A 23,886-nucleotide genomic window follows, 5' to 3' on the forward strand; every position below is an offset into this window, starting at 1 on the left:
TGGGAGGCTGGCTAGGTCATGTTTTCGTGACTGGCCACTAGTCGAGGCGTCTATCCGGCCAGTTTGGGGAGCCAGGATGCAGATGCCCTTATATTAACTCATGTGAATGAGATCTGTGGCGTTCAAGTAAGAATAATAGTAGAGCCAACTGCTAATTTTATTTTAGTAGTGTCATCTATAACTAATCTAGTAGTCAAAATGTATAGTTAGTTAGTTATATGTATGTGTAAGCAGAGCTCAGATGGTTATATTCTTTGTGGTGGAATTAACCTATAAGAATTCAAGTCCTAGACTTGCACTGATGCCCATATTCAACCTTAAGGTATTGTGCTGGCTCAGTATCCGCTTCTTTTTTCTTTTTCAACTCGGTAGAAATATAACGTGTCAACTTTTGTAACCTGCTTACGTCATTTTTTATATTTTCTCTAAACATTTATGGAGTAAGTATATCTCAATTTCTCGCAAAAAAAGTGTATATCTCAACAATGATTCACTAAAAGTATGCTTTTGAAATACTGTGGAAAATAGTGTTAGAGCAACTCCAAAAACTCCCCTATCTCTAAAATAAATGTCCCGTAAAGTGTCCTTAACTTCAGGGATCTTTTCTTACCACAGGTTTACGAGAAGACCATCTTCTTGTATCTTTTTGACGGGAACTTCACTACGCACCCTGCCGAAACGTTGCCGCCCCACTGGAACGCCACCGCCCGCCGTGCCCACCACTATTCCATCTCGCATTCGTGTCACTCGCCACCATGCCATCTCGCATCTGTGTCACCCGCCAGCACGCCATCTTGTGCCCGCGACGTCGCCCGCCGGCGGACAGCGCATCACCTCATATCGCCCCTCGCATGCGGCCACTGCACCACCTGCCGTCATGTGTGTCCCTGGCTGGCAGTTCCTAGGCAATTGTCTATTTTTTGTTTAACTAAAAATAAATAAAAATTGATCTACGGGAAGAAGTTTAGGAAAACTGAATTTGCTCTCACAACTTACTTTAACTTTTATGGGAAGCAAAAAGACCAATTTTATGTGATGATTTTGGACCCCGATATAACGAACTAACGTTCGGTATGGGGAGGTGTCATCCCGAACGATTTCGTTCGGACCCCAAGCAAAAAGACCAATTTTATGTGATGATTTTGGACCCTGGTATAACGAACTAACGTTTTCTTTTTTTGAGATGGAACACCCGATTCCATTAACCCACTGGCGCAGCAGAAACGCTGGCCTTCCTGACGTTTACATCATCCGGCAATTTCTCAGCCCACAACTGTTTAGGAGATTGCCCTCGTGCACCCATAGAAGCTAGTACATGGGCGAGAATGTTACAGCCCCTAGGCGCAAAGGAAAAAAATTACAGAATTAAAGTGGAGCCTGGCAAAGAGGCGAATATCCCTGAACATAACTCCTCCAGGTGCAAGGTCAAAATCTCTGCTTTGTACCGCCCGGACCAAAGGTTGGCAGTCTGCTTCGATAGCAATGTCCACCATAACCCAATCAGCCACAGCTTGTAAGGCCTCAGAGCACGCTGTCGCTTCCGCCTGCATCAGACTTGCATTTATCTTGTTCCGCCTAGACCACCAACACCATAACATGCATACAACCAGCACCTTCTGTTCTCATCCAGCTCCAAAAGGATCTTAACCACTTCCTTTGCATCAATGCCCGCACACATACGAAGCCGGGTATCCTCCAGTTGCAGGCGGCGCCATACCTGCTTCACTTCCTTGCATCTGAGAAACAAGTGAGCCCCATCTTCATCAAGTCGCTCGCAGCAAACACAAAGTGTATCACACTCAATGCCCCTTCTCTTCAGCCCCATCAGCAAAGGCAGGCTATTGTGGGCAAATCTCCAGACAAACTGCTGCATTTTTGGCTGGCATTTAATGCCCCAAATTTTCCTCCAGTCTAGATCCCCTTGAGCAACGTACGAGGAGGACGCCTGATCCACATCTCTTGTTCTAATGTATAACTTGTATGCGGATTTAACTGAAAAGATGCCCTTGCTGTCAAAAAACCAAGCATAGAAATCGTCAAAGTCCTCACGAATCGGTGTGACCAAGAGCACCTTTGCATCTTCTTCAACAAAAATATTCCGCACCAACTGTTCATCCCATGTTGTTGTGTCCAGGTCGATAAGTTCACAAACTCTAGTTAGCAGGCATCTTCCTCGTTGCGTCCTCGGCAGCCGAGAGCCCTCCCTGTTAAGCCATGGATCAGACCATATCTTGATTTTTGCCCCATCTCCAAATCTGTAGACAAGTCCTTTTAGCAGACCAATCCCCTTCAGGATGCTTCTCCATGTATATGAGATGCCTGGGCTAGCTTGCGCCTCAAGGATCGACGAGTTTGAGAAGTACCTAGCCTTCAGAACCTGTGCACAAAGGGATTCAGGTTCTGTGAGCAGTCTCCACGCCTGCTTCGCAAGCATGGAAAGATTGAAGCCATACAAATCCCTGAACCCGAGCCCTCCGTCACTCTTCGATTTTGTCATGATTTCCCAGCTTAACCAGTGCATAGTGTTGGTCTTCTCTTGCTTTGCCCACCAGAACCGACATATCATCGCCCCCATCTGATCGCACAAAGTTTTGGTAAGATCAAAACATGACATCGCAAAAGTGGGGATCGCTTGGGCACAAGATTTCATAAGCACATCTTTTGTTGCCTTCGACATTAGCCTCTCCAACCAGCCTTGAATACGTTGCCACATACGATCCTTCAAATAATCAAACATTTTTGCCCTGTTGGACCCCACGTACACGGGTAGTCCTAAGTACCTCTCTGATCTGGTCACATTCCCAATGCGCAGCTCTGTTAGCACCTGCTGCTTCTGCACTACTCCCGTGTTCTTGCTGAACATGATTGATGACTTGTCATAATTCACAATTTGCCCTGAGCAGGCCTCATAAAGCTGTAGCACATTCTGCAGATGTATGGCACTCTCACGTGAAGCTTTCATAAGTACCAAGCCGTCATCTGCAAACAATAAGTGGTTTAAACTCGATGCACCATTGCAAATACGGATCCCACTCAATGTCCCCTCCGCATCCGCCTTGTTAAGAAGCAAAGAGAAACCTTCAGCAACAATTAAGAAAAGGTACGGCGATAGAGGATCACCTTGCCAAAGGCCTTGCTAGGGCATCACCAGATCCGTGCATTCACCATTCACCTTAAATCTATATGACACCATGGAGACACATAACATGATCAGCTTGACCCACTTCTCTTCAAAGCCCAGCTTGTGCATCATATTTTCCAAGAAGCCCCACTCCACCCTATCATACGCTTTGCTCATGTCCAATTTAACAGCTGCATAGCCCTCTTTCCCCTTTCTCTTATTCTGCATGTAATGAGTGCATTCATAAGCAAGCAGAATATTATCCGTAATTAACCGACCCTGTACAAAGGCACTCTGGTTGGCTGAACCGGTTGGAGAGTACCTTGGAGATGAGCTTATAAACGAAATTACAAAGGCTGATTGGCCTTAGATCCTTCATACTCTCCGGGTTTTGCACCTTTGGTATGAGAACCACGCATGTGTCATTCCAACCTTCAGGCATAGGACCCCCATTTAGTACATTCAAAACCTCTGAAATCACTTTTTCCCCCACAATGTCCCAACATTTTTATAAAAGATGGACGGCATACCATCCGGCCCCGGGGCTTTAAGATCTCCAATACTCTGCAAGGCCTCGAAGACCTCCCTCTCCGTGAACTCCTCAGTGAGCAGGGCATTCATCTGTGGAGTAACTCGGGGGTCAATGTGACCCAGGAGATCCTCCATCCTCGTACCTGCACGGGAGCTGAAAAGATTTAAAAAGTAGTTAGTTACCACTTCTTTCATGGCCCCCTGTTCCTCCACCACCCTACCATCCTCCCTCCTCAATCTCTTTATTCTATTTCTTCTCTTCCTCTCCGAAGCCGCTGCATGGAAGAATTTTGTGTTTCTATCTCCACATCTCATCCCGAATGATTTCGTTCGGACCCCAGCCAGCTGGGATCGAACAAATACCTTGCTCAGGGTCGTTCGCGCTACCGCGCTTTCCGCCCGAACGGCCAGCCAGCTGGGCTCGGTAGGCCTGCGTCTTCCGAGCTGGGCCTCCTGGTAAACCTGCAAAAGGTAAACAACAAAAAACCAACAGTAAAAATTGCCCTGATAAACTACAGAAGAGGTAAAATACCTAGAGGAAAAGCCATGATGTAGCAAAAGAAAAACAAAATATATAAAATGGCAAAAGTATGCAAAATAAGTAAATCTGAAAAAACGCAACAGGATATTGCCATGTTGAATTACAAAAAAAGAGATTGTACAGAGCAAAAAACGTGCACAGTAAAAAAACATACATTTTTTTTATTTTTTGCAATGGTCATCTAAAATAATGAAAACCCTGCATGCCAAAAGTTGCATATTAATCTAAGAAGAAAAACACTACAAGAAAAGGCAATGGACACAGTTGTAGATGTAGTACAAAATTAAATTACCAAGGTCGGAGAAAAATTTCCCTGGTTTTAAAATTAAAATTTGAAATTGGTCCAAACATATGTAAGTTGCCGTGGTGAAAAAAATAATGGTCATGTTTTCAATAATTTGCCCCATGATCTAGAAACTTAATTTGACACGCTCCATTAACTAAATTTCACATGATATATATATATACTGAATTTGCCATGATTCCATATTAAAAAGAAAATTTTCGGTGGTCTAATATTGGTCCAAAAATGTGTAATTGCCCATGCTAAAAATTAAAATTGTCATCTTTTCAAAAAATTTGCCCATGATCCAGAAACTAAAATTGCCATGCTCCATTAACTAAATTTGCCATGATATATAGACTAAATTTGCCATGGTCCAATTTTTTTTGCCATGTTGCAAAGAAAAAAGAAATTTGCCATGGTCCAGAAACTAAATTTACCATGGCCCATGTACTAAATTTGCTATACTCCACTAACTAAAATGTGTTTATGGCATGGCAAAAAGTTATAGTGCTGATATATCAGAAGCTATATGTCACGCACAAGATGCGACCCTATCCTAAAGGAACTCGAAGGTCCCACCAAGGATAGAAGCGCATCTTGAAGACGCTTTTGCAAGATGGATATCATTACATCAACATTACATAATAGATGGGGATACATACAAGAGGCATACAATGCCACACGAATACAACATCATCATACATAAGAAAAACATCCGACTACGGATGAACCACAAACAAAAGCTCAAAAGACATCCACCCTGCTAGCCCAGGCTGCCGACCTGGAACCTATCCCTGATCGAAGAAGAAGCAGAATAAGAACTCCAAAACAAGTAAACATCGCTCTCGCGTCATGACCATCGCATAACCTGTACCTGCAACTGTTGTTGTAGTAATCTGTGAGCCACGAGGACTCAGCAATCCCATTACCATGGGTATCAAGACTAGCAAAGCTTAATGGGAAAGGAAGGGGTAAAGTGGTGAGGTTGCAGCATCGACTAAGCATATATGGTGGCTAACATACGCAAATAAGAGTGAGAAGAGAAGCAAGTGGAATGATCGTGAAGCTAGCAATGATCAAGAAGTGATCCTGAACTCCTACTTACGTCAAACATAACCCAAAACCATGTTCACTTCCCGGACTCCGACGAAAAGAGACCATCACGGCTACACACGTGGTTGATGTGTTTTAATTCAGATCTGGTGTCAAGTTATCTACAACCGGACATTAACAAATTCCCATCTGCCACATAACCGCGGGCACGACTTTCGAAAGTTTATACCCTGCAGGGGTGTCCCAACTTAGCCCATGATAAGCTCTCGCGATCAACGAAGGATATTCCTTCTCCCAGGAAGACCCGATCAGACTCGGAATTCCGGTTACAAGACATTTCGACAATGGTAAAACAAGACCAACAAGACCGCCCGATGCGCCAACAATCCCGATAGGAGCTGCACATATCTCGTTCTGAGGGCAACACCGGATGAACACTACGTACAACTAAAACTAGACCTCAAGTTTCTCCGAGGTGGCGCTGCAAGTGGCTCTGGTTCGGACCAGCACTTAGAGAAGCACTGGCCCGGGGGGGGGTATAATAAAGATGACCCTTGGGTTAATTACTCCCAAGGGAAAAGTAGGTGGTGGTGAGGCAAATGGTAAAACCAAGGTTGGGCCTTGCTGGAGGAGTTTTATTCAAAGCGAACTGTCAAGGGGGTCCCATAAATCATCCAACCGCGTTAGGGACGCAAAATCCGGGAACATAATACCGTTATGACAAAAACTAGGGCGGAAAGAGTGGAACAAAACACCAGGCATAAGGCCGAGCCTTCCACCCTTTACCAAGTATATAAATGCATTAATTAAATAAGAGATATTGTGATATCCCAACACAATCATGTCCACCATGGAGCAATCTTCAAGTTCACCTACAACTAACCACGCTATAAGAGGGGCTGAGCAAAAGCGGTAACATAGCCAAGCAATGGTTTGCTAGGAAGGGTGAAAAAGGTTAAAGGCTGACATGGCAATTTGGGAGGCTTGAGGAGTAAAAGATAGGTACCGCAACATAGCGATAGAACGAAGCAACTAGCATAGCAATGATAGTAATGAGATCCAAGGAGACGGTCATCTTGCCTGAAATCCCGCTAGGAAGAAGAACGAGTCCATGAAGAAGATGAAACCACGAAGACGAACCAAGCGTAGACGAACGAATCCTCACGAGCACAACGAAACGGGAACTATCGAGAAGAAGCACACAACATGGTAAACACACCACACATAGACAAGACATGATGCACAACAAGCATGCTGCAAGACAAGACTATATGAAGCTACTCATGGCAAGAGATGATGCAAACAAGAGCAACACATCAAGGCAAGTTTAAATGAGGCGGGGAACAACATATAACAATTCCGGTAAGTTCTCATATGCAAATTTAGAAATTGGTCCAGATCTGAATAAACCTTATGTTCAAGTTGTTAAACAGAAAGTTAAGATGCACCAAGATTATCTACACGAGATTCTAGTCAAGTTACATATAAAGTTCATTTAATTCGGAGCTACAGCCTAGAAGATATGAGCAAAACAAGTTAAACATGACATTGATGCAAAATGCATACAAACATCAAGCAAACACCTCAAAACAAGGATGCAACATGATAATATGGAACTACATGCAATTCTAAGCAGGTTTCATACAGAGCACACTCAAAACGGAGCAACGGTTCAACACATACACGCTATACAAGTTTAAAGGAGAAGCTGTCCAAAACAGCAACTAGGCATATTGAAAGCATCAAAACAATATGCTACAGCACCATAACATGATAAAAAAGGCATGGGAATGATGTACAGGTAAAGCTTGACAAAACATGAACACTGAGCTATCTCCAGAAATCACTAGAACATGCTCAAAAAGACATGGCAAGATTGCAAACAATAACAGTCTCAGACTTGGCAGACAATAACATCAGGTTGCAATGTTTAGAGCTATCAAACAATATGCTACAGGAACTTAACATGGCAAACAAAGGCATGGCATGAACCTACTAGTTGCATAGAACAAAAGTACTTTACTGACCATGAGCCAAAAAGGATCAGAAGATATAATGACACCCATGTAAACATGACAAATGATATGACAGATTCAAACGTGGCAGGAACAACGATAAATAGGCATGTTGGTGAGCTTGTACCACTCACCACAGAGAAATACATGGCATGACAAGACAACCAACAGTAATAAGACATGTTTATGAAGCTAGGAATGGCAGGAGCAAGTTCATAGTGTGCATGGATCACTAGCAAAGCACATGGCAAAACTGAACTTAATGTTAACAGGCTGACAACAACATTATTTAGCAATTTGAGAGCAAGATTACAACAAGCTACAGCGGTCTATAAATGCAACCAGAGGCATGGATGGATAGAGCATGATATGTATAACAAAACATCCTTAGTGAACATCTCCAGATTATGCATAGAATGACTTGTAGCAGCAGGTTTACATAGCATCATGATATAGCAGATTCAGCCTAGCAAAACAGTAACAGCAAGTACCCTACTTAACAAGGTTGATGCACTCACTACAAAACTCAAACAAATACATGGATGGCACCTATGTAAAGATAGCATGATGTAGTTCAAAACAGATGTAGAGCTAATGCTCTTAGGATGCACACATTAAATGCAACAAAAATGACAAATCACCAAGTTATAACAGTTTCACATCATATAGCACTCTTGCAACGATGATTCCGGCATCTAGATCAACTAAAACAAGCATGTCACAATGGAATGAAATGTAGAGTATCTCTCAATGAACATTTTGATATATTATTCACGCAAAACGGAGCAGCATGAATGGAGATATGATGCGATGAACAGGGCTTTAGAATGTAAATAATCTCAGGACGGGGAAATTTCGGGGGTCAACCTCGTTTTTGGATATGGATCTGGGGCTTCGGGCATGGACTTTGAGGCAGCCGGAAGTGCCGCCGGAGTTGAGGAAGGAGAAGGGGCCGGCGAGGTCGGGCAGATCCGGGGCTTCGGCGGCCGGCGAGGTCGGCGGGGCCGGCGGCGGAGGAGCTCCGGAGCGGAGGCGGCGGGGCGCGGGAGCGGTCGGGCAGAGGCGGGCCGGCGCGGCTCCGGTCGGCGTAGGGCGGCACTCCCCGACGGGCGGAGGTGGCGCGGGGCCGGCGGCGCGCGGGGTCGGCGATGAGGCGGCGCGAGCGGCGGCTCGGGGCGGCGGGTTGCGAGGGCGAGGAGGCGCGGGCGCGGGCGCAGGCGGCGGGCCGCGGGGGCCGGTTGCGGGCTCGGCGGGCCGGCGGCGCGCGCGGTGGCCGGGTGCCATGTGGCGGCGTCCGGTTGGGCGAGGCGCGGCGACGGAGAGGGAGCGGAGTCTGGTTAGGGGTGGATTCATCCGCAAAAATTTCGGAGGAGACACATATTTATAGATTCTGGGAGCTAGGAGAGTCCAAATGAGGTGTTGTTTTCGGCCACGCGATCGTGATCGAACGACCGAGAGCATGGAGGGGATTAGGATGGGTTTTGGGCCACTTTGGAGGGGTGTTGGGCTGCAAGACAAAAGAGGCTTTTACGGTTACCCGGTTAACCGTTGGAGTATCAAACGGACTCCAAATGGAACGAAACTTGACACGCGGTCTACCGGTGGTATACCAAGGCCGCTTGGCAAATCTCGGGCCATTCCGAGAATGTTTAACACCCGCTCACAATAGGAGACAAAAGGGGAACGCCGGAGGACATAGGAGTGCCGGATTGCAAAACGGACAACGGGGAAAATGCTCGGATGCATGAAACGAACACGTATGCAATACAATGCACATGATGACATGATAAAATGCAATATGCAAGCAAATGACATGGCAATGACGGTGAATAACTGGCAGACACCTGACGCATCGAATCCGGGGCATTACACTATATTAGAGGCATGGCAAAAAGCTATGAAAACTTTTTTGGCATGGCAAATAGATAACCGAAATTGACATGGTTAAAAAAATATATGTGTATGACATGGTAAAACAAATGTCATGTTGTACTCAATTTTCCACCTTCGGCATCTTCGACAAAAATGCCATGTTTCTACTCAACATCTATTCAAGGCAACAGTGAGTCCAAAAATCTAAGAAAAAATTGCCATGGCAAAAATAGAGTAAAAGTGCATCTAGAGATTTATTTCGTGCATAAACACATTTTAAAGTGAAAAATGTCATGAACAAAAAAAACCTGATTTTAGTTGCCATGGCAAGTTTGTCGTGTTTCTGAACATATTAGGTTGCCATGTTTTTCAACATCTTTAATTGCCATGGCAAGTTTGCCATGTTTCTGAACATATTAAGTGCCATGTTTTTTAACATCTTTAGTTGCCATGGCAAGTTTGTGATGTTTTTGAATATCCTTAACTTTGGCATGGCAAGTTTGCATGTTTTTTAACATGTTAATTGAAGAAGTTTGACTAGTTTGACATGTTTTTGAACAAACTTAACTAAAAAAGAAGTTTGTCATGTTTTAGCACATCTTAAAGTTTGCCATGGCAAGTTTGCCATGTTTTTAAACATCTTAAATTGCCATGGCAAGTTTGCCATATTTTTCAACATCTATAACTTTGCCATGTTTTTTAACATCTTAAGTTGCCATGGCAAGTTTGCCGTGTTTTTGGAACATCTATAACTTTGCCTTGTTTTTTAACATCTTAATTTGCCATGGCAAGTTTGCCATATTTTTAAACATCTTAATTAAAGAAAATTGCCATGGCAAATTTTGAGAGATGGAAAATGTTGAGACATGGCAACTTTTGATAAAATGATAAAAAAAATCCACACAGATAATTCCCCCTGAAATTGCCATGTGATCAGTCCACCGATTTTACAAAAACTGCCATGTGTTATAGATCAGAATTCCATAAATTTTCCATGTAACTATTGCGTCCCAATATTTTTATTTTCTAAAAATGATGTGTTTCCCACAATAAAACTACCACCTCACCCCTCCAAATAATTGCCAATCCCATCCATAGTAAAAATGCCATCTTATTAAGAAAGTTGCCATGATACATAAAAATCATAAAGGGATTCATCTTCCACATCTTACACACAAAAGTGACAACTAAAAATGGCCATGTAAAAAGTGAACTCAAACATTGCTGTTTAGACCACTACAATTGTCATATTCCCATGACAAATATAAAATCCTAGTGGGCTCATCTTCTACAGCTTGCACACAAAATAAACATAAAATATTGCCATGTGAAAAAATGAACTATCTGAATTTGGTTGCATACTAAAATTTCACTATCTAAATTACCATCTCGCACACCAAATTGCCATGTAGAAATGCATAAAGAGAGGCCCGTAAAAACAACACCCGAGCTCGTGGTGCACGGACGTGACCTTTGAAGGAAATATGCCCTAGAGGCAATAATAAAGTTGTTATTTCATATTTCCTTGTTCATGATAAAGGTTTATTATTCATGCTAGAATTTTATTGACCGAAAACTTCAATACATGTGTGAATACATAAAAAAAATACCGTGTCCCTAGTAAGCCTCTACTAGACTAGCTCGTTGATCAAAGATGGTTAAGGTTTCCTAACCATGGACATGTGTTGTCATTTGATAACGGGATCACATCTTTAAGATAATGATGTGATGGATAAGACCCACCCGTTAGCTTAGCATAATGATCGTTCAGTTTTATTGCTATTGCTTTCTTCATGTCAAATACATATTCCTTCGACTATGAGATTATGCAACTCCTGGATACCGGAGGAATACCTTGTGTGCTGTCAAACGTCACAACGTAACTGGGTGATCATAAAGATGCTCTACAGGTATCTTCAAAGGTGTTTGTTGAGTTGGCATAGATCGAGATTATGATTTGTCACTCCGAGTATCGGAGAGGTATCTTTGGGCCCTCTCGGTAATACACATCATAAGCTTGCAAGCAAATGACTAAGGAGTTAGTTACGAGGTGATGTATTACGGAACGAGTAAAGAGACTTGTCAGTAATGAGATTGAACTAGGTATAGAGATACCGATGATCGAATCTCAGGCAAATAACATACCGATGGACAAAGGGAATTACGTATGTTGTCATAACGGTTCGACCGATAAAGATCTTCGTAGAATATGTAGGATCCAATATGGGCATCCAGGTTCCTCTATTGGTTATTGACCGGAGAGGTGTCTCAGTCATGTCTACATAGTTCTCGAACCCGTAGGGTCCGCACGCTTAACGTTCGATGACGATATAGTATTATATGAGTTATGCGATTTGGTGACCAAATATTTTCGAAGTCCCGAATGAGATCACGAAAATCACAAGGAGTCTCGAAATGGTCGAGAGGTAAAGATTGATATATAGGACGATGGTATTCGGACACCAGAAGTGTTTCGGAGGGTACCGGGTACTTACCGGGTCACCGGAAAGGAGTTTCAGGCACCCTCGGCAAAGATATGGGCCTAATGGGACAAAGGGGGAACATACCAGCCCTTGGTGCACCCCTTCTTTGTACAGCATGCCCTAAGGGAAGGAAAGGGGGAAGGGCTAGCCCCTCCTGCCTTTCCCTTTGACGGGAGAAAGGAAAGGGGGGCACCACCCACCCCTGCCTTTCCCCCGCACCTATATAGGGCAGGGGAGCGCGGCTTGGGAGGGACTCCAAGTAGGATTCCTCCTACTTGGGCGCCTCCTTTGGATGCTCCTCCCTCCCTCCCACCTATATATATGTGGGAGGGGGCGCCTAGCACAGAACAGACAATTGCCTAGCCATGTGCGGTGCCCCCTCCATCGTTTACACCCCCCGTCATATTTTCGTAGTGCTTAGGCGAAGCCCTGCGGAGATAACTTCACCATCACCGTCACCATGTCGTCGTGCTGTCGGAACTCATCCACTACCTCACCATCTTGCTGGATCAAGAAGGCACGAACGTCACCGAGCTGAACGTGTGCTGAACGCGGAGGTGTCGTACGTTTGGTACTCGATCGGTTGGATCATGAAGAAAGTTCGACTACATCAACCGCGTTGTTAAACGATTTTGCTTACGGTCTACGAGGGTACGTATACACACTCTCCCCTCTTATTGCTATGCATCTCCTTGATAGATCTTGCGTGTGTGTAGAAAAAATGCTTTCATGCAACATTCCCCAATAGTGGTATCAGAGCCAGGTCTATGCATAGATGATATGCACGAGTAGAACACAAAGAAGTTGTGGGCGGTTATGTTCATACTTCTTACCACCAAATTCTTATTTTGATTCGGTGGCATTTTGGGATGAAGCGCCCCGGACCAACCTTACATGTCCACGTACACGAGACCGGTTCCACCGATTGACATGCAACTAGTTTTGCATAAAGGTGGCTAGCGGGTGTCTGTTTCTCCTACTTCAGTTGAATCAAATTTGACTGCGGCCGGTCCTTGAAGAAGGTTAAAACAACAAACTTGATAATTCACCGTTGTGGTTTTTGCCGTAGGTAAGAACGGTTCTTGCTAGAAACCCGTAGCAGCCACGTAAAACTTGCAACAACAAAGTAGAGGACGTCAAACTTGTTTTTGCAGGGTATGTTGTGATGCGATATGGTTAAGACATGATGTGATATACGTTATTGTATGAGATGATCATGTTTTATAAGTTATCGGCAACCGATAGGAGCCTTATGGTTGTCTCTTTATTGTATGAAATGCAAACGCCATGTAATTGCTTTACTTTATCGCTATGTGTTAGCAATAGTTGTAGAAGCAATAGTTGGCGAGACGACCATGCCGCAACGATGGAGATCAAGGTGTCGAGCCGGTGATGATGGAGATCATGACGATGCTTTGGAGATGGAGATCAAAAGCATGAGATGATGATGGCCATATCATGTCACATTTTTTTGATTGCATGTGATGTTTACCTTTTATGCATCTTATTTTGCTTAGAACGAGGTAGCACTATAAGATGATCCCTTCACTAAATTTCAAGATATAAGTGTTCTTCCCGAGTATGCACTGTTGCGAAAGTTCGTCTTTTCAAGACACCATGTGATGATCGGGTGTGATAGACTCTACATTCATATACAACGGGTGTAAGACAGTTTTGCACATGCATAATACTTGGGTTAAACTTGACGAGCCTAGCATGTACAGACATGGTCTCGGGACACTGGAGACCGAAAGGTCGAACATGAGTCATATAGTAGATATGATCAACATAGAGATGTTCACCATTGATGACTACCCCATCTCACGTGATGATCAGACATGGGTTAGTTGATTTGGATCATGTATCACTTAAATAACTTGAGGGATGTTAATTTAAGTGGAAGTTCATTAGTATTTTGATTAATTGAACTTAAATTTATCATGAACTTAGTCTTAATAGTTTTTGCATATCTATGTTGTAGATCAATAGCTCGCAATATAGCTCCCCTATTTTTGATATGTTCCTAGAGAAAAATAAGTTCAAAGATCATAGTAGAAATGATGCGGACTGGGTCTGTGATCTAAGGATTATCCTCACTGCTACATAGAAGAATTATGTCCTTGATGCATTGCTAGGTGACGGACCTGTTGCAGGAGCAGATGCAGACGTTATGAATGTTTGGCAAGCTCGATATGATGACTACTTAATAGTTTAGTGCGCCATGCTTTGCGGATTAGAACCAGGACTTCAAAAATGTTTTGAATGCCATGGAGCATATGAGATGTTCCAAGAGCTGAATTGGTATTTCAGACTCATGCCCGTGTCGAGAGGTATGAGACCTCTAACAAGTACTTTGCCTACAAGATGGAGGAGAATAGCTCAACTAGTGAGCATGTGCTCAGAATGTCTGGGTACTACAATCGCTTGAATTAAGTGGGAGTTAATCTTGCAGATAAGATAGTGATTGACAAAGTTCTCTAGTCACTATCACCAAGCTACTAGAACTTCGTGATGAACTATAATAGGCAAGGGATGATGACAATGATTCCCGAGCTCTTCGCGATGCTGAAATCGGCGATGGTAGAAATCAAGAAAGAGCATCAAGTGTTGATGGTTAACAAGACCACTAGTTTCAAGAAAAACGGCAAGGGAAAGAGAGGGAACTTCAAGAAGAATGGCAAGCAAGTTGCCGCTCCCATGAAGAAGCCCAAAGCTAGACCCAAGCCTAAAACTAAGTGCCTCTACTGCAAAGGAAATGGTCAATGGAAACAGAATTGCCCCAAATACTTGATGATACGTCCATTATGCATCATGCTTTTATATTGATATTTATTGTACTATGGGCTGTTATTATACGTTATATCACAATACTTATGCCATTTCTCGCTTATTCTATAAGGTTTACATGAAGAGAGAGAATGTCGGCAGCTGGAATTTTGGACTGGAAAAAGGAGCAAATATTAGAGACCTATTCTGCACAACACCAAAAGTCCTGAACTTCACGAAGAATATTTTTGGAAAATATAAAAAATATTGGGCGAACAAAGCACCAGAGGGGGGTCATCTGCCATCCACAAGGATGCAGGGCGCACCCTACCCCCTGGGCGCTCCCTCCGGTCTTGTGGGCCCCCTGGCAGGCCCCCGACGCCCATCTTCTGCTATATGGTGTGTTTTGACCTAGAAAAAATAAGAAGGAAGCTTTTGGGATGAAGCGCCACCGTCTCGAGGCGGAACCTGGGCGGAAACAATCTAGGGCTCCGGCGGAGCTATTCTGCCGGGGAAACATCCCTCCAGGAGGGGGAAATCATCGCCATCGTCATCACCATCAATCCTATCATCGAGAGGGGGTCAATCTCGATCAACATCTTCACCAGCACCATCTGCTCTCAAACCCTAGTTCATCTCTTGTGTCCTATCTTTGTCTCAAAACCTCAGATTGGTACATGTGGGTTGCTAGTAGTGTTGAGTACTCCTTGTAGTTGATGCTAGTTGGTTTATTCGGTGGAAGATCATATGTTCATATCCTTAATGATAATTAATAATCCTCTGACTATGAACATGAATATGCTTTGTGAGTAGTTACGTTTGTTCCTGAGGACATGGGAGAAGTCTTGTTATAAGTAATCATGTGAATTTGGTATTCATTCAATATTTTGATGAGATGTATGTTGTCTTTCCTCTAGTGGTGTTATCAGAATGTCAACTACATGACACTTCACCATGATTTAGGCCTAGGGGAAGGCATTGGGAAGTAATAAGTAGATGATGGGTTGCTAGAGTGACAGAAGCTTAAACCCTAGTTTATGCATTGCTTCGTAAGGGGCTGATTTGGATCCATATGTTTCATGCTATGGTTAGATTTATCTTAATTCTTCTTTTGTAGTTGCAGATGCTTGCGAGAGGGGTTAATCATAAGTGGGAGGCTTGTCCAAGGAAGGACATCACCCAAGCACCGGTCCACCCACATATCAAATTATCAAAGTAACAAACGCGAATCATATGAGCATGATGAAAACTAACTTGACAATAATTCCCATGTGTCCTCGAGAGCGCTTTGCTTTATATAAGAGTTTGTCCAGGCTTGTCCTTTGCTACAAAAAGGATTGGGCCACGTTGCTACATCTTTTTTACTTTTGTTACTTGTTGCCCGTTACGAATTACCTTATCACAAAACTATTTGTTACCCATAATTTCAGTGCTTGTAGATAATACCATGTTGAAAGCCGCTTGTCATTTCCTTTTGCTCCTCGTTAGGTTCGACACTCTTACTTATCGAAAGGACTACAATAGATCCCATATACTTGTGGGTCATCAAGACTCTTTTCTGGCATCGTTGCCGGGGAGTGAAGCGCCTTAAGTGGAATTTGGTAAGGAAACATTTATATAGTGTGCTGAAATTTACTGTCACTTGTTACTATGGAAAATAATCCTTTGAGAGGTTTGTTCGGGGTATCTTCACCTCGACCAAAGAGCAAATAGTTTCTCCTCAACCTACCACACCTACTGAAAATATTTATTATGAAATTCCTTTGGTTATGATAGATAAACTGCTAGCTAATCCTTATGCAGGAGATGGAACATTACATCCTGATATGCACCTAATCTATGTGGATGAAGTTTGTGTATTAATTAAGCTTGCAGGTATACCCGAGGATGTTGTCAAGAAGAAGGGATTCCCTTTATCTTTGAAGGAGAAGGCATAACATGGTATAGGCAATGTGATGATATTGGATCATGGAACTACAACCGATTGAAATTGGAATTTCATCAGAAGTTTTATCCTATGCATCTGGTTCATCGTGATCAGAATTATATATATAATTTTTGGCCTCTTGAAGGAGAAAGTATCGCTCAAGCTTGGGGGAGGCTTAAGTCAATGTTATATTCATGCCCCAATCATGAGCTCTCAAGAGAAATTATTATTCAAAAAATTTATGCTCGACTTTCTCATAATGACCGATCCAAGCTCGACACTTCCTGTACTGGTTCTTTTATGAAGAAGACTATTGAATTCAGATGGGATTTACTGGAAAGAATTAAACACAACTCTGAAGATTGGGAACTCGATGAAGGTAAGGAGTCAGGTATAAACCTTAAGTTTGGTTGTGTTAAATCTTTTATGGATACCGATGCTTTTCGTGATTTTAGCACTAAATATGGACTTGACTCAGAGATAGTAGCTTCTTTCTATGAATAATTTGCTACTCATGTTGATCTCCCTAAGGATAAGTGGTTTAAATATCATCCTCCCATTGAAGTTAAAGTAGTAGAACCTATTAAAGTTGAAGAAGAAACTATTACCTATAATGTTTATCCTATTGTTCCTACTGCTTATATTGAGAAACCACCTTTTCCTGTTAAAGGCAGGAGGGGCTAGCCCTTCCCCCTTTCCTTCCCTTAGGGCCTGCTGTACAAAGAAGGGGCACACCAGGGGCTGGTCTATTTCCCCTTTGTCCCATTAGGCCCATATCTTTGCCGGGGGTGCCCGAAATACCCGTTACCCTCTGAAACACTTCCGGTGTCCGAATACCATCATCCTATATATCAATCTTTACCTATAGACCATTTCGAGACTCCTCGTCATTTCCGTGATATCATCCGGGACTCCAAACAACATTCAGTCACCAAATCACATAGCTCATATAATACTATATCATCATCGAACATTAAGCGTGCGGACCCTACTAGTTCGAGAACTATGTAGACATGACCGAGACACCTCTCCGATCAATAACCACTAGCGGAACATGGTTGCCCATATTGGCTCCTACATATTCTACGAAGATCTTTATCGGTCGAACCGTTATGACGACATATGTAATTCCCTTTGTCCATCGGTATGTTACTTGCCCGAGATTCGATCGTCGGTATCTCTATACCTAAGTTCAATCTCGTTAACGGCAAGTCTCTTTACTCGTTCTGTAATACATCACATCATAACTAACTCCTTAGTCATTTGCTTGCAAGCTTATGATTTGTATTACCAAGAAGGCCCAGAGATACCTCTCCGATACTCGAAGTGACAAATCCTAATCTCGATCTATGCCAACTCAACAAACACATTCGGAGATACCTGTAGAGCATATTTATGATCACCCAGTTATGTTGTGACGTTTGATAGCACACAAGGTATTCCTCTAGTATCCTGGAGTTGCATAATCTCATAGTCGAAGGAATATGTATTTGACATGAAGAAATCAATAGCAATAAAATTGAACGATCATTATGCTAAGCTAATGGGTGGCTCTTGTCCATCACATCATTCTCCTAATGATGTGACCCCATTATCAAATGACAACACATGTCCATGGTTAGGAAACCTTAACCATCTTTGATCAACGAGCTAGTCTAGTAGAGGCTTACTAGGGACACGGTATTTGTTTATGTATTCACACATGTATTGAAGTTTCCGATCAATACAATTCTAGCATGAATAATAAACCTTTATCATGAATAAGGAAATATAAAATAACAACTTTATTATTGCCTCTAGGGTATATTTCCTTCAGTCTCCCACTTGCACTAGAGTCAAAAATCTAGTTCAATTCGCCATGTGATTTAACACCAATAGTTCACATTGTCATGTGATTAACACCCATAGTTCACATTGCCATGTGACCCACACCCAAAGGGTCTACTAGAGTCAATAATCTAGTTCACATCGCCATGTGATTTACACCCAAAGAGTACTAAGGTGTGATCATGTTTTGCTTGTGAGAGAAGTTTAGTCAACGAGTCTGTCACATTCAGATCCGTATGTATATTTGCAAATTTCTATGTCTACAATGCTCTCCATGGTGCTACTCTAGCTAATTGCTCCCACTTTCAATATGTATCCAGATTGAGACTCAGAGTCATCTAGATTAGTGTTAAAGCTTGCATCATCGTAACCCTTTATATCATGGAATTATCACGTCAGATGTCCTAGTGTGAGGACTTAGTCGTGGAGCCATCGCGACTAGGTTAGCTTAAAGGGATTAAACCGGACAAAAGACACGGGGAGTTTATACTGGTTCGGCCCCTTGCGGTGAAGGTAAAAGCCTACGATCCAGTTGTGGTTGAATTGATGAGGTCTCGATAACCAGGGAGCGAATCCGCTTTGCCTAGTTCTCAAGTTGTTGTTTCTTGTCCCTGAACCACCGCCGGGTCGTCCCTTTATATACACAGGTTGACGCCCGGCGGTCTACAGAATCCTGAGGCTGGCTCATACATCTGTCCGGCTCAGTTTCTTCCTTTCCCTATCTTACAACACAAGTTACACATCTCATGGCGGTTTATGTCTATGGTACCTAATCCGCCATTGGGCTCTGGGCCTCTAAGTCTCCGTGGTAAAGCGCCATAGTCTTTGTCTTCATGGGCTTCAAGGTAGATGATTACTTGTGAGCATAACCCGACCCCTCTTGGGCGGTTTATACTCAGTAGTTATATCCTCAACATTAGGCCCCAGATTGATTTGAGCCTGTTCTGTCAATCTTCAATACTTAGAGAAATTCCGTCTTGAACATCTTCGTGTTATCCTTGTAAACCGCCATGACGTCATCTTCTGAAATCATCGTAAACCGCCATGATGTCACCTGCTTATTAAAAACTATACATACCTCCCCTTTATTAATGAAACTCCAAAAATCAAGGCTGCAGCTGTGTCCCATATTCATTTTTGGGCTCCTTGATTCCCGCGCCTGTCGCTTATCCATTCGTCTTATAAATAGGGCCGGGGGGTTCCTTTCTCCTTTTTCCCCTTCGTGCCTCTTCATCTCTTTCTTCAACCTTGCGACGCTCGAGCCCTGAAGCTCCGCTGCCACCCTCGACCTTCGACCGCTGCACCACCCTTGGCCGCTACATCGACCGGAGTGCACCAGAGAATCGCGGTACCTCTCCGCTGCTCCCGTGAAGCCGGTAAATCTTCTTTCCTTCAACCCTAGATCTGTCATTAGGGTTTTATGCATCCATCAGTGTTCATCAGTGTTCACCGACGTTCATCGCTATACCTTACTGCCACATCATATCTTGATAAGTTTGATACTTTCCCTGTACAGCCGTAGCTAAAATCCATTTTTCCTCATCATATCTTCTCTTCTTCAATAAATAGATCCCATCTAGACCTTTGCTGTTCCGCTGACACTGCTTAGGGCTTCAGAATTTTTTCTCCTTTTAGTGTTGCGGTAGATCCAAAATTATAATTACAACTTGTGAAACTTGTTTATGCAGTACTTAGGAATTTTGTTAGATCTGTTCCTTCCATGCCACTGTAGGCGGTTTAACCTTTAGAAAATTATAACCCGCTAGGTACCATTAGCCCTCTCTTTAAACCACCAACTCAACCTTTAATATCAGATCCGGTTTATCAATGTACATATGTCTTGTTATCTCCCTCCTTCGGCCTGATGCCAATTTATACATATCAATCATAATTTGTAAACCGGTTTGAATCCTCTTTTCTGGCTTGTCATTTGAAATGGCCAAACAGTTTTATGCTTGCAACTGGGTCACTTGCCGGGTTACTGAAGAGCAACTGACTGGGTACGTTTTGACCGACGCTTTAGTGAGCCAGGAAACCATCCACTGGAGGGTCCTTGGTACTGAGAATCCTCCTAAACCCCAAGATGGAGAAGTAGTTGTGTTTGTTCATCATCTGGATCGAGGGTTTAGCCCTCCCAGATCAAAGTTTTTTCGTGATGTACTTGCCAGCTTCCAAATCCGCCCTCAAGACATTGGACCGAACTCTGTGTCCAATATTTGCAATTTCCAAGTGTTTTGTGAGGTTTATCTGCAAGAAGAACCGACCGTCGAGTTGTTCAGAGACTTCTTTTATTTCAACCGGTGCACTGAATTTACAGACGGGCCCAATACTGAACTTGGCGGGGTGTCGATTCAGAAAAGGAGAGATGTCAATTTCCCTCATGCCAAACATCACAGCCACCCCAAGGACTGGAATCAGACTTGGTTTTACTACCGAAATACTGCCCCTAAAGATGAAAATCCTCTGCCGGGTTATCGTGCTCACCGGCTCACCAATGAACATCCATTCCCCCAACGGCTTACTACTAGGGAACGATCCAAATATGCACCACAACTTTCCAAGCTCCGAGCCTTTATGGCAAATGGGTTAACTGGTATTGACTTTGTCCGCTGCTGGGTTTCTTGGAGCATCTTACACCTAAGTCGTCGCACCGGTTTAATGTGCGAGTATACTGGGGATGTCAATGACCCTCAGCAGCACACTGACATTCAGCTATCTGAAGACGAAGTTACTGAAGCTGTCAAAAAGATGTTGGACAAATCGATATCTGAATGCAGCAAGACAGGGCTTAGTCCCTTTTATGTCTCCAACAAACTGCCAACTGTAAGAATTGCTCTTTCTTGCTTTAATTCGTCCCTTCTTTAAAAACTCCTTTACAATTTTATGTCCTTCTATACAGGGTGATGATCCGCTCTGGAAGAAGAAATCACAAGATAAACCGGTGAGAGTGCCTCGTGTTAAGACCAAGGTCACAAAGAGGTCAACAAAGAAGAAAACCATCGATGCTTCTGATATCCCCAATGATGAAGAGATGGATGACCTGGAGTCAGAGGTAGAAATTGACTCTCTTGGTTCTTTTTCATACATCTCATTGACAATGATAATTACCGGGATGAAGTGGAAGCTAGTAGCGCTGGTGATGCAGAGGTAATTGTTCTATCTTCTGACTCAAATCATGTGCCGGTACAAAAACTCTGTCACGCAGTCCGAAAAGTAAAACGTTCACACCCTCTTGCTTATATGGATCCACGCTTTTCTTTGAAGACATAGTAGCCTGAAGCTTGTCGCACCACTCGACATAGTGGTCAACAAGTTACCTCTTCCGGTTTACCGAACTCTCCGGTTCTCAAGCGTCGTCAAGAGGTCTCTTATACTTCTAATACAGTTTATCCCAAGGCGGGTCACTTCCGAAATCCTCTTAATCCGTCTGATTCAAATTATCAAGGAACCTCGCATTCATCCTCTCGCGAGTCATCAGCCACACAAATGCCCTTCCTCAAGACTGTTCTGGGGTAAGCATCTGTTTTTAACCTTTTATGCCTTGTACTGGTTCATTGTACTAACCTCTTCGTCTGTTTTCTTCAGTGCCAAAGCCAGACTTAGCAAGAAAGCCAAGCTGACTACACCAACTGACGACAACCCGGCCCCTGAACCAGAGAAGACTTCATGAAAGTGTGTTATATCGACTAGAGGGGGGTGAATAGGCGATTTTTATGAATTCTTCACTGAGGAATTTTCTGGTGAGGAAATTCCTAAATGAAGAACTACTTGCAGCGAAATAAGTACTCAGAAAGGAATATAACAGAACACAGGCATAGTCATCATGATGAAATGAAGACAAGCACAGAGTACAGAAAGCGTAAACACAGGATAACACAAGAAAGAAGACGAACAGACTGAAGAATTAGAACTGAGGAAATTGAGAAAGTCTTCAGTCAAAGTCTTCAAACAGATATGAACAGGCACACAACAACATACGTGAGGAATTTAAAGAGTTGAGGAAATGGAACCAGTAAGCTTGGTGAAGACAATGATTTGGTAGACCAGTTCCAATTGTTGTCTCAGTTGTACATCTGGTTGGAGCGGCTAAGTATTTAAACTCAAGGACACCCAGTCCCGGACACACAGTCCTCACCGTATTCTCCTTGAGCTAAGGTCACACAGACCTCGCCCAATCACTCGTGGTAAGTCTTCAGGTGACTTCCGAACCTTCACAAACTCGGTCACTCGGCGATCCACAATTCCTCTTGGATGCTCTAGACCTTGACGCCTAACCGTCTGGAAGAAGCGCAGCCTTCAAAGGAAACAAACGTCGGATCCACGCAGGATCAATCTCTTCAGTGATGCTCAATCACTTGGGCTTTTGTAGGTTTGGGTTTGGGATTTCCTCACTTGACGATTTTCACTCAAAGTCCTCGGAGGATGGGTTGCTCTCAAATGACAAGTGTCAGTTTCTTTCGGAGCAGCCAACCAACTAGTGGTTGTAGGGGGCGGATATTTATAGCCTAGGGAGCAGCCCGACATGATAAGACAAAAATGCCCTTCTCTGATATGACCGTTAGGTGGGTAGACATTTTGGGACAGCTGGCACGTAGCACAGCAACGGTCGGAATATTTGAGGTTCAAATTCCTCAGGGCTATCATGTTCCTCACTTGGTAGGCAATCCGCACTGGCGAATTCCTAACTCTTCAGTCAGAACAAATTCCTTAGAGACCAAAAGAACTTCATCTCTGTCACTGAAGAATATGGCTGAACTGTGCGAGATTTCCAATGGCTTCACTCGAAGGGATTGGTAGGTGTAGGATTTGAGTTGAGCATCACATGGAAATTTCGCCTTAGTATTTCCTCGACCCCCTTTAACAATACGGTGTTTCCTATGACTCAAGAAAGAGAAAATGAAACTATGAAAACAAAAGTGTTCGCGCTTCATGTTCCTCGAATGAATACCAAGTCTTCAAGGTCACACCAATTTCTTCACTTTCAAAGTCTTCAGAAAGTCTTCAGAAATCCAAAGTCTCCAGTCGAAGAACTTAATTTTTAGGGGTCGACATTCTCTATAAATATCAAACTCCTCATAGACTTATAGACCTGTGTACACTCACAGATGCATCAGTCTCTTAACCTATAAGTCTTCAATACACCAAAATCACTAAGGGGCACTAGATGCACTTACACTTCAGAAGTTTTTGATCAAAATGCTGAAAATATCCTAGTTGATCCGGTACCTCAAGCTCAAGATACTGTTGCTGAACCGGGAGAAATAAACCCAACCGGCCAAGCTGCTGATCTGCCAAGCCCAACTATTGATCCGCCAAACCCGGCAAGAACATCTGATAAACCGTCAAGCCCATCAAAGACTGTTGAGGGCACCATAGATGACGTTGTGATTACCGGTTTTGGTCACACTGCTCCTGTCAATCCTGTCGTTTTATCAAAGCACAGTGCCAAGGAAGAATTCTCTGC

This window comes from Triticum aestivum, chromosome 1B, assembly GCF_018294505.1.
Source record: "Triticum aestivum cultivar Chinese Spring chromosome 1B, IWGSC CS RefSeq v2.1, whole genome shotgun sequence".
NCBI classification, from domain to species: domain Eukaryota; kingdom Viridiplantae; phylum Streptophyta; class Magnoliopsida; order Poales; family Poaceae; genus Triticum; species Triticum aestivum.